This window comes from Tamandua tetradactyla, chromosome 3 (genome assembly GCF_023851605.1).
Source record: "Tamandua tetradactyla isolate mTamTet1 chromosome 3, mTamTet1.pri, whole genome shotgun sequence".
Taxonomy (NCBI): domain Eukaryota; kingdom Metazoa; phylum Chordata; class Mammalia; order Pilosa; family Myrmecophagidae; genus Tamandua; species Tamandua tetradactyla.
The window spans coordinates 76,865,820-76,878,064 of record NC_135329.1 but is presented as its reverse complement, the minus strand read 5'-3'; the positions used below and the strand labels follow the sequence as shown (position 1 = coordinate 76,878,064).

Below are 12,245 nucleotides of genomic sequence, written 5' to 3'. Positions count from 1 at the left end.
TCTTCATGTCCTCCCTCAATTTCTCGACTTCCTTTTTGAAGAGGATTTCCATTTCTGTTCGTATATTCAGCATTAGTTGTCTCAGCTCTTGTATCTCATTTGAACTGTTGCTTTGTTCCTTTGACTGGGCCATATTCTCAATCTTCTCAGCGTGGACCGTTATCTTCTGCTGCTGGCGTCTGGGCATTTACTCAGATTTCCCTGAGTGTCGGACCCAACAAGGTTGTAAGATTTTTCTGTGAATTCTCTTGGTTCTGTTTTTCTTATCCTGCCCAGTAGGTGGCGCTCGTGGCACACGTTTGTCTCACGTGTTTGGAAGGGATCCCCCCGGTCACCGTTCTCCGCGACCTGGGGATTTCCGATCCAATTCTCTCAGTTGGTTCGGGGGGCCGCGCGTGATGGGGGCGTCAGCCGCCGTGGCTTGAGGGGACCCTGTGGCTCCTTTATTAATTTCCCTATTGGTGTTTGGTTGGACCCAGTCCCTGCCACTGTCGGAAATTCCCTCCTCTCCCTGGAGGGGTGTCGTTCACCAGCCGCAGCGTGCCCGGGGAATTCGCTACTGGACCAGGAAACCGCCCGCAGGGGAGGCCCACCGCGGCTTGGGTAGCCCTCTGATCCGAGACTCGTAGCCGGACCAGGAAGCCGCCCGCAAAAGAGGGGCGCCGGCCGCCGCAGCTTGGGAAACTTGCCTCTCTGAGACTCTCAGCCGGCCCGGGAAGGAGGGAGGTAGGAGCTCCGGCCGCCACAGCTGCCTTGGCTCGGAGGGTCGCACACCGCTCGGGGATCTCACCGCAGCCGAGTCTCGCAGTCAGACTAGCCAGTCCAGACTGGGGTACGCTGTGTGTCCATTCACTGCCATGGCCCCGGGAGCTGTTCTGCACTGTTTCTGTTCACCTAGTAGTTGCTCTGGAGGAGGAACTAAGACGCACGTACCTTACTAAGCCACCATCCTGGCCCCCTCCCCAGGACAAGTCTAGTGTATTTTTGATGTAGTTTTCAGCATCTTTAATCTCTGTGATATCTGCTATTTTTCAATTCATACTTTTAAATTCCTCTTTATGTTCTTCTAGTGTCCTCTTGAGCTCCTTTACATCATTAGCCATCCCACTTATTTTTTGTATAGAGTTATATGAACATCCTTGATTAGTTGCTCCAAATTCTGTATCTTCTCTGGCGTTTTAATTTTGTCATTAGGTCGGCTATATCCGTCTACATCATAGTATGCTTAGTGATCTTCTGTTGTCTTTGTGCATGTAAATATCTTGACACATTTATTTTGGAAGTTGATTTACTTCAATAGACTAAAGTTTTGTATTTCAGGGTGGATGTGGAGCAGGATGTGGGGCATGGGGCAGGGCACAACAATGCACTGATGCATTATATTGCACATACAGGCATAGGTTGGGGCTGCCACACTGGTGCCTGTGATCATGCGGTGTGGGTTGCAGGGTTGTCCAGGTGCAGTGTGGGAGTTGAGGGTATGGGGTGCAGCTTAAGCAGACCTTGGAGTACAGAAGCAGTGTGTGGCATGAGGGACACTTAAGTAGAGCATGGTGAAGGCAGATGGGGAAGCTGTGTGGATACACAGGGGCTGGTGTGCAGGTAGGATGTGGCTGGGCATGTGGACATGGGGATTGTGGGTATCAGAATATAGGGTAGGTGGCACAGAGGTTGGGGCATGGGGTGCAGGGTGCATGTGTGTTCTTGTGTGGGGGAGATCCAGAGAGCCCTAGATGTGGATGTGGATGCATGTATGGGTGGGGGCAGGTCATGGGATTGCAGGATGTGGGTCAGGTGGGTGGTGCCAGGTATGTGGTGCCATGGCACAGGTGCACAAGTATGGAGTGGGTTGGAGCAGGTATGCATACAGGTGCAGGTTAGTGGCTATGTAGCACAGATTCACCCATGAGCACATGCCAGGTATGGGAGCAGAGTGCTTGTGCCAGGGGATGGGGCAAGTGTACACATTTTAGGACAGGGAGTTGAGATGCAAGGGCCAAGTAGTCAGTGCACAATTGCAAGGGTGCCAAACATGGGGAAGATGTGGCTGTGTATGTTCATAGGTCTGGGGGTGAGGCCCGGGTCTACACTGGTATAAGGGGCAGTGGGCTGTGGTTCTTCCTGTTTGGGTTTGGGGTGGATGTGTTCCAGCTGCATGGGTCAGTGATTGGCCAGAACTGGTGGGCATGACTGAGGGCTATGTGTGTGGCTCTGAGAGAGCCATAAACTGATATACATCTGTACAGACCTTAAGTGGTGTGAGGTGGGGTTGTGTAACTGAAAGGACTGGGGCCAGGTGTAGCCTGGGTATGAAGGTAAGTGCCCGCAGACTTTATGTGCTGGCAACAACCTGCAAGGGGCAGGGAGAGGGAGGTAGGTCTTGGGAGTGGTGGGGCAAGACTGCACTTTTGCAGGAGAGGTGGATTGGGCTGGGGTAGGCATGCATGTGCTTTGGGTGAGGATGGAGGGTGGGTATGAATGGGAAGGGGTCTGGGGAGGGGGTGCTGGATTGTGGTGAGGATGGTCAGGTGATGGGGTTCAGCTGTGTGGACTGTAAGATGAGTCAAAGGTTTAGGGCTGTGCCAGTGAGGGTAGTACATTCAAGGAATGAAGCTTGGCTTAATTTCTAATCCCCATCTCCCTATCCATGCACTCCGAAGGGCTCCAGGCTTCCCTTTGGAAAGCGGTGTATTAGGCTGTGTGCACCAGCCAGACAGTCCCTGGTTGTCTGCTTCTTGGTCCTTCAGATTTTGCAAGCAAGGCTTCCCTACATGATGTAGGAAACCCTTCCAAGTCACTTACACCCTGGAATCACCATCTCAGTCACCTTCCTGTCCTTTCTCCAGCTGTTCCTTGGACCAGGAGTGAACTTGACTTATCCTATTCCACCATCTTCCTGGAAGATTTTTTTTTTTACCAACATTGTGATTCTAATTACCAAGTTGGTACTACTGAATACAAGATCAAAGCAAAGAAAAACCCAGAGCAAGTAAGAAAGGAACCTTGACGTTTATCTGAGCAGAAGAGAGGCGAATTTGACTGAATAAAAAATAGAGGGTTTTGGAATCAGCTGAGTTCAGAATACAAGAAAGGGGTTGTGTCACAAGTAAAGTGGGATATATGTGGCCTGGAGATTGGCTCTAAAAATTGATTTCTTCCTTTTTAACTATTCTAAATAGCTCATTAGAGAAAGTCTCAGGAATTTTCACCTGTTAACACTGACCCACCCAGTCAGGGACAGAGTAAGTCTAAAGTCAAAGTAACTAGTTAAGTGAAAGGAATAATTCCCTAAAGGCATATCTTCCTGAAGAAAAGGGGTCATGGCCAAACTCAAGTAGTAGCTCTCATTATAAGAATTTAGAAACCAGGGGCTAGAAAACAGAAACAACTTAAGCTTAACCCTCTACTTCAACCTCTGTCTCCAGCATGCCCTGTCAGGGACAGTGTCTGCTGAAAATTAAGAAATTGCACAACTTACATGAGTGGGGAGCTGTAGGCTGATAAGTTGCATGCTGGGCAGGATAGGAAAAGCATACAGTCTAGAGGCATCACAGGAAAGCCTGACAACCTGCTGAGTCTTATCATCAGGGAAAACTGATATTGATTACACCCTCCTCCTGAGACCTGGGCCTGCCTTGTCTGGGAACATCTGACTATGAATGATCGTATCTGGAGAGACCCTCCTCAATAAAAGGTTAAATATATCCAGGACAAGAACCAGAAAAAAAGAAAGAGCTGAAAAATTCTGATGAGTCAAACAGAAGCTATACTAGAGATTTAGAATGAGTTGAACTGAATACCAAAGAATAGTTAGAGAACAAAGCCAAACAACTAGAAGACCCTCAATAAAAGAATGAAAACAATCTCCATAGTAAACTAATCAAGGAAATCATGTATCTAGACAGCAGCAAAAAATTAAGAAACATGGTAGGGAAAACTAAGATATAGCCCATTCAAAGGAACACACTAACATAAGGAGATACATGAATTGAAATAACCAATTAAAGATATTCAACCAAACATGCTAAATAAGTTAAAAAATCAAATAACTGAATTTAGGGAACATATTGCAAAGGAGATGATGCATATAAAGAAGATACTGGGTGACATTTAAGAAGAACTTGGAAGACTGGGAAAACAAATAGCAGAACTTATGGGAATGAACAGCACAACAGAAGAGATGAAAATGCAGTGGAGACACTGAACTGAGGACTGGACACTTGCAGTCCTACACACAAAAGAACACATAGGGAAAAGAATGGAAACTATTGAGCATGGAATGAATGAAAACATGAGGTGCACCACCTTATGGGTATCCCAGAAGAAAGGAAGGGAAAATGGATGAAAGAATAAAACAGAAAATAATTACTCAAAATTATCCAACTTTCATGAAAGGCATAAAGTTAAAGATTGCAGAAGCACAGTGTAAACCTGAAAAGAACAGTTGTGAATAGATGTTGGGCGCGGATGAGACAGACGTGACATGCTTGCTGCAGAGATATAGCAAAGCTGTCTCTGTGAGAACAGGTACCTCATGTTCTGAAAGGACTTAAGTGTTGCAGAGCTCCTTCAGTCTGCAGCAGGAGGAGGCCTTGGGAAACATGTACCTTTTGACTTATCTGGGCACAGGGAAGCAGATGGTTCAGCCCCTGCTTCCTCCTTCCATGTTCTTTAGTTACACTCTTGTTACTTTCTTTACCTTGAAGCTCTAGGAAATAAACAGTGCTGAACCTCTTGGAGTCTTTGAGTCTCCATCAGAGCACAGAGTCGCACCTGGTGCCAGCTTTAACTATATATTTGTCTTGTCCTTCTTTCTTAATTTCCCATTGCCTCCCTTCAGTCCTGACACTGAGCCATGCTGGTCATGGCAAATAGAAATACACCAATATACTAATCAGACTGTCAAAGGTCAAAGACAGCATTCTGAATGAAGCAAGACAAAAGTGATCCATCACATACAAGGGAAGCTCAATAAGACTAAATGCAAATTTCTCAGAAGAAACCATAGAAGTGAGAAGGTAGGGATATGATATTGTTAAGATACCAAAAGACTAAAACTGCCAATCAAGAATATTATATTAAGAATTGTACTTCAAAAATGACTGAGTGTTTAAAATATTTTCAGACAAACTGGCACTGAGAGAATTTCTGAATGAGATCTGTTGTATAATGATTACTAAAGGGAGCACTATAGGCAGATAGGAAATGACAGGAGAAAGATTTGGAAAAGAGTGTAGGAAAGAAGACTATCAGTAAGGGCAAACAGAGAGAGAAAGTAGGATATGACATATAAAATCCAAAAGAGAAAATGATAAAACACCCCCTCTACAACAGCAACATTATGCAACTGTAAAACAGGATACATGACACATGCAACAATGTGAATGAAACTTAAAGACATTAAGTTGAGCAAAATTAGCCAGAAACAAAAGGATAGATACTCTATGGTCACACTAATATGTACTAACAGAATGAACAAACCTTGAGAGTTAAAGTTGAAGGCACATGTTATCAGGACACAGGGTAAAAATTGGACATTCAATGCTGAAGGAGTACAAAGTTTTCAACAAGATTGATTGTAAAGATGTAGAAATGGGTAGCACAATACAACCTGATGGTAGTGCAGCAAGCAGGCTTTGGAACAGGCAGACTTCTCTCCCACTTCTTCTGGTTCAGTTGTCTCCTCTGTAGAAAATCCCCAAGCTCCCACCCCTAGCCTTCAGGAATGGGTGAAACTGCAAGTAGGTGAAATAAGACACATTCCTGGGATGGGGACCCTTCCCTTAATGGTTCATATGCTTCTGTAACCCAGCTTTGTGCCTTCTTAACTTAAACCAGTCAATCATTTACCTTGTCTTTAACATATCATCCTGTCCATAAAAACCAATGTTAACCTTTTGTTTGGGGGCTCAGACTTTCAGCGGCTACTCTGCTGAGCTCTATCACCATAGAAAATAAAACCTACTTCCTGAAACTTCAGAGCCTTAGCCCAGTTGGTTCTATTTCTATATAACATCACAGGTGGCTTAAAGCCTTGTTCCTTTTTCATGCAACAGTAGCATAATATTGTAAGTATAATGAACAAAGCTGAGTGTGAGTTTGGTTGAAAGAGGAAGGCCAATTGCATACGATACCAGATGGAAAGATAGAAGATAAAAACTGGTACTGTATGACTTGGTGAAACCAAGAGTGGACAACAATGTTGATTACATGTACAAATACAAGAAAGTTTTGACATGAGGGTGAACTAATGAATGTCAACATTGCAATGTGTTGAAAATGGAATGGTACATGGAAAAATATGGGCAATATAAACTGGGGTTTATAGTTAGCTAAAATTATATTGTAATATGTTTCTATTAATTGTAACAAAGGCAATAGAGTAAAGCTAAATGTTAATGAGAATGGTGTGTGAGGGAGAGGACTATGGTTTTCTTTGTGTTGTTTTTCTTGTTCCTAATGTTTATTTATTTTTTTATTCATCATTTTTCCTCTTCTTTCTTTGTGGAGGAAATGGAAATGTCCTCATATAGATTGTGGTGGTGGATGACTAAATATATCATTAAACTGGGAGCCATTGATGGTTTGTTTAGGATGGATTGCATGTTGCATGAATAAAACTGTTTAAAGAATAAACAGAAAGACACAAGTGCTGGAGAAAATGTGAAAATTGGGATGCACTTACTCCTGGTTGATAGGGAAGTAGAAAGATAAAGCCCCTCAGGAGGGCAGTCTGGGTTCAAATGGAGTCTAAGAACAGGGTTGCCATTTGATTCTGTAGTCCCATTGTTAGGTACAAACTTGGAAGAACTGAAAGCTGAGACATGAATGGTCATTTGCTCACAGGTCTCTATGGTGGCAGTATGCATGATCTGCAAAGGATGAAGGTACCCTAAGGGTATGTGTGAAATATACATACAATGGATCACTGAATGTCTACAAGAAGGAATGAAATTGTGAGGAATGCAAGTAGTTTAATGAACCTTGAGGACATTATGTTGAGTAAAATAAGTCACAAAAAGAGATATATATTGTAAGGTCACTCTAATTCAGACTAACTGTAACGTGAAAACACTGAGAATTGAATTTGAGAGAATAAGATAACAGTGGAAGGATTATAGTAAAGGTTCCTAGCCTGTAAGCTCTTACAGCAGTCACATATATTCCTGAGTTCTCTTGTTGTTAAATTTTGAGATGCTGAGCTCTTTTTGTATAGCCTGGTCATTACATAGAATTTGGGCATCTGTGCGATACCTGAGATTCAGAGCTAGAGTTCTGCAGCTATGAGAGTCAGCATTACCCAATACAGCAACTGTTAAAGAGCTAAAATAGAGATCATACTTCAATTGGAGAAATGAATGAAGCTGACCTGGTTAATACTAAGGTAAATCAGATTAAAAGGTAAAAAATGATATTAACTATTTTAAAACTTCAACTTCTGTGTGCAATCAAAGAAAGTGATGTTTATTTGGTGAAAAACTTCTATTTTCAGTAGCAAGTTATCTAATTTAAATTGTATAGTCAGTTCATTTGAACACCTTAATTACATGGAACCTTGATTAGGGAGAGAGATCTTGTTGGTTTGAACAGATTAGTGTGATATACTGATACATCCCAGAGTAAGCTAAGGGGAAATTAAAAAAAAAATAAAAGCTATTTGCAATGTCCCCTTGAGAGAATGGGGGAAAATGTGGAAATGTTAAACTGCCCCACCTGGGGAATTCCTGATATTCTGGCAAGCACTGGGGATTATCAATATAATAGGCCAAGCCCTTAATCTGGGGCCTTACCCTTATGACATTTATTCCTGCAAAGGAGAAGATAAACCTACTTATAATTATGTCTAAGTATCACCTGCAGTGAACCGCTCTTGTTGCTCAAATGTGGCATTTCTCTCTAAGCCAACTTTGCAGTTAAATTCCCTAAATGAAACATGACTTCCAAGGGTGCATATCTCCTTGGCAATGTGGCACATTAATATTAGGGATGAGCATGGACTTGGCATCATGGGAATGAGAGAGACTTCTTGACAAAATAGAGGAAGAGAAATGAAACAAAACAAAGTTTCATTGGCTGAGAGATTTCAAATAGAATTGAAAGGTCATTCTGGAGGTTATTCTTATGCATTATACAGATATCACTTTTTAGTTTTTGGTGGATTACAGCAGTAAGCGGGAAATGCCTGCAACTGTTCAACTGTAGCTTTGATTCCTGAAGATGATTATATAAGTATATGGCTTTTAATATGTGGCATATAATTGTGAAATCCTTGTGACTGACATTGTGAAATCCTTGTGACTGACATTCCCTTTATCTAGTAAATGGACATAGGGGTAAATAAATAAAGATGAAATATAAACAAATAATAGGGGGGATAGGGGATATGGGATGTTTTGGTGTTTCTTTATTTTTGAGTAATGAAAGCATTCAAAAATTAACTGTGGCAATGAATGCACAACTGTATGATTATATTGTGAACCACTGATTGTATACTTTGTATGAATATATTTTATGTGAATTTATCTCAACAAAATTGGGTTAAAATCTAGTCACAATAAATTTAAAATAACTGAAATTATAAAAACCACTTCCTCTCATCATAATGGAATGAAGCTGAAAATCAGTAACAGGCAACAGGAATTTCACAATCATACTGGGATTAAACACATACTTTAAAAAACCAATGGGTCAAAGATTAAATAGCTAGATAAAAGAGAAAATATCTCAAGACATAAGTAAAGAATACAATATATCAAAACTTATGGATGTACCAGGGGTCCAAGTCTCCATGGTGACATGGCATCCCTGGGATGAGTCTGGCCCTGGCACCATGGGATCAACAATACCATCCTGACCAAAAGAGGGAAAAGAAGTATAACTAATAAGATATCAATGGCTGAGAGAGTTCAAATAGATTTGAGAGGCTACTCTGGAAGTCACTCTTATGCAAGCTTCAGTTAGGCATTGCTACTGATCATAACTTACCAAACCCCAACCAAAACCATTCCAGCCAATCCTAAGAACCTAGGGCAATATTTAAGTTTCTACAAAGACTCCATGCACTAGGGTAACTTTACACAAACCTACAACCCCCAGATGGGTCCCTGGACAAGATAACTCCTGAAACCTAGAGGGCCCATCCTTTCCAGAATATCAGCTAGTTCCATCTCCTTACCCCATATTATTGACAGCCTCTCCCAATGTGAAAAAGTTAGAATTGGCATAGCCTAAATACCCATAAATAGTAGGAGAAAGATTAAAGGAAATGGTGGAATTATACAGAGAAGTTATGGTTTAACAAATGAGTAGGATTGCTGAATCATTATATTGATATTTATTTTAGTCTTCAGTTTCTTACAGCAGCTAGAAGGAAAAACCTAAAATTGTGTAATTGTAACCCACACCAAACTCTGAAATCTGCTCTACAACTAATTGTTGAACTGTGCTTTGAAATTTATTGCTTTTTTGTATATATATTATTTTTCACAAAATAAGAAAAAGGTTGTGATGACAAGAAATATATATATTTCTTCTAGCTTCCAATGTTCTTGAGCAGCTAGAAGGAAAAATCTGAGATGGTTGTATGGTAGCCCATGACAAATTCTGGGATCTTTACTATAACTACTTGTTGAAGAGTGCTTTGAAAATCACTGCTCTTTTCTTTCCTTGCTTTGTATATATGTTATATTATACAATAAAAGAAGTTTAAAAAGCCCAGCACCACAGCAGCAAACCCAAGGACTCCTCTTGCAGTCCATGGTAAAGTTCTGAGATGGTCTGAGGAGATGCACATGTCTATCTTTGAAGAGTTCAACCAGACCTTGGAGCAACACAATGGCAAGACCATTTTCACCTACATAACTGGTTCTAAGGACACCAGAGGGAAAAGCTGGTGCCTAGACTGTGTACAGGCTGAACCAGTTGTACAAGAGGGACTGAAACACATCAGCAAAGGAGTGTGTTCATCTATTGGAAGATCCAAACAATGACTTCATAAAAAACCTGAAAGTAACTGCAGTGCCTACACTACTAAAACATGGGCTTCCTCAAAAACTGGGGGATTCTGAGTATCTTCAAGCCAGCCTTGTGGAGATGCTATTCTCTAAAGATTAAGATTTGATTATAGCAATTGTACCCTGATTTCCTGATCTTACTATAGTATAAACAAATCTTAATAATTACTTTGAATTCATGTTAGCAATAAATAATGATGGTGTTAAAAAACCTAACATATGTATAAACAAGAATGCTATTAAAATGTTCACAAACCCTCAAAAAAAAGTTAAGAAAAACACTTATGGATACAGAGACAGCAGTGGAGATAGGGAAATTTATAATCCTAAATACCTCAATTAAAAAGAAAGAAAGAGCTAAAATCAAAGGAATACCTGAATACCTGCAGAAATAAGGAACAGAACAGCAAACTAACCCTAAAAGAAGCAAAAGGAAAGAAAAAGATTACAGAAGAAACAAAGGAAACTGAGATTAAAGCAATAGAAAGAATTAATGAAGGCAAATGCTGCTGGTTCTTGGAAAAGAAGTATGAAATTGACTAACCTTTAGCTAGACTGCCTAGAAAAAAAGGAAAAAAGAAAGATCTCTCAAATAGTTAAAATCAGAATTTATCAGGGGGGCATTACAACAGATTCCTGTTAATACTGCCAGAATGTAATATATGAAAAATGGAATAGTTTTTAGTAAGGGAATTTATTAAGTTACAAGTTTACCATTCTCAGACCATAAAAATGGTGATCCAAACAAAAGCATGTTCATTAAATTACAGTAGGCCAAATGAAGGTTATAAAAATTGGGAGCCCAGGGATTCACATTCTTGTTTTAGAGGTTAAGGGGAAAGCAATTGTGGTAATTTACAAGCTGCCAAAATGTGACATACCAGAAATGGAATGGCTTTTAAAAAGGGGAATTTAATAAGTTGCAAGATTACAGTTCTAAGGCTGTGAAAATGTTGAAATTAAAGCAAAGCTATAGAAATGTCTGATCTAAGGTATCTAGGAAAGGATACCTTGATTTGAGAAGGCTGATGACATTCAGGATTTCACTCTCAACTGTAAGGGCACATGGCAAACCCAGTGATGTTTGCTAGCTTTCTCTCCAGGTTTGTTGTTTCATGAAGCTCCCGTAGGGGCATTTTCCTTCTTCGTCTCCAAGGGTCTCAGGCTGTATGGGCTCCATTAAGCAACTCCACCTTGAATGAGTGGAGAAAATCTCCATGGAAACTACCTAATCAAAATTTACCACCAACAACTGGGTGGGTCACATTTCCATGAATAATCAAAAAAGCTCCCACACAGCAATAGTCAATGAGGATTAAAGGATATGGCTTTTCTGGGGTACACCACAGATACAAACTGGCATATTCCACCCTTTGGACCCTCAAAAGGCATGTTCTTTCCAGATGCAAAATAATTCATTCCATCACAGTATCAGAAAGCCTTAAACCATTTCAATAACAATACAAACTAAGAAACAGTACAAAATCTTGTCAAAGTCAGCTTCAGACATGGTCTGTCCTAGGGCAAAATTCTACTCTGGCTCTGGACCTGTAAAACTCAGAACAAGTTATTTGCTGCCAACATACAAAGGAGGGACAGTCATAGGATAAATAGCCCATTTCTATAAGGGATAATTGAAAGGAACACAGGGGTCACAGAACCCAAGCAGTTTCAAATACCTGCAGGGCAAACTCCATCAGATTTCAAAGTCTGAGAGTCATTTATCTTCAGGGATTTAGAAAGTGGCAGTCTCACCCTTTTCAAGGGCCTAGGCAGTCACCCACCTTGCTCTGAATGAATCCTTGGGGTACAATGGGAAGACCACCTGTTTTTCAGCTCCAATCTCTCCAAGCCTCAGGTCCACACCTGCGCTCTCTGTCATCTCTGGAGCACATGTTCAACCCCTCCACGAGGTGGCAGCCAGGCTCTCCTGAATCCAAAAGGAGTGTGCTGTACTCTTTCCAAGGACCAAGACAGCACAACTCTTCCATTGCAATGATGTGGAAGGCTCACCCTCTGCCTTCAAGGAAAACTCACCCTCTCCAAGTACTTGGGTGGGTCCACTCTCCTGGCCCAATATTTTTGACTTTGGAACTTTGACTCCCTATTTCTGCCCCTGAAGACATTTTACCTTCACTTTGCCCCTTTTCTGAGGCTTTTAGTCCAGACTAGCAGTGGTTGCTTTTATACAGATCCTGCAACACCCTACCTGGTTTACCGTGCAGTAAGCAG

General features: G+C 41.3%; 1 pseudogene; it reads left to right on the top strand.

Moving 5' to 3' along the window:
* The first annotated feature begins 1,550 nt into the window (after nucleotides 1-1,550).
* Nucleotides 1,551-10,113, top strand: LOC143676740 (thioredoxin domain-containing protein 17 pseudogene; annotated as a pseudogene).
* The last annotated feature ends 2,132 nt before the right edge of the window (nucleotides 10,114-12,245 follow it).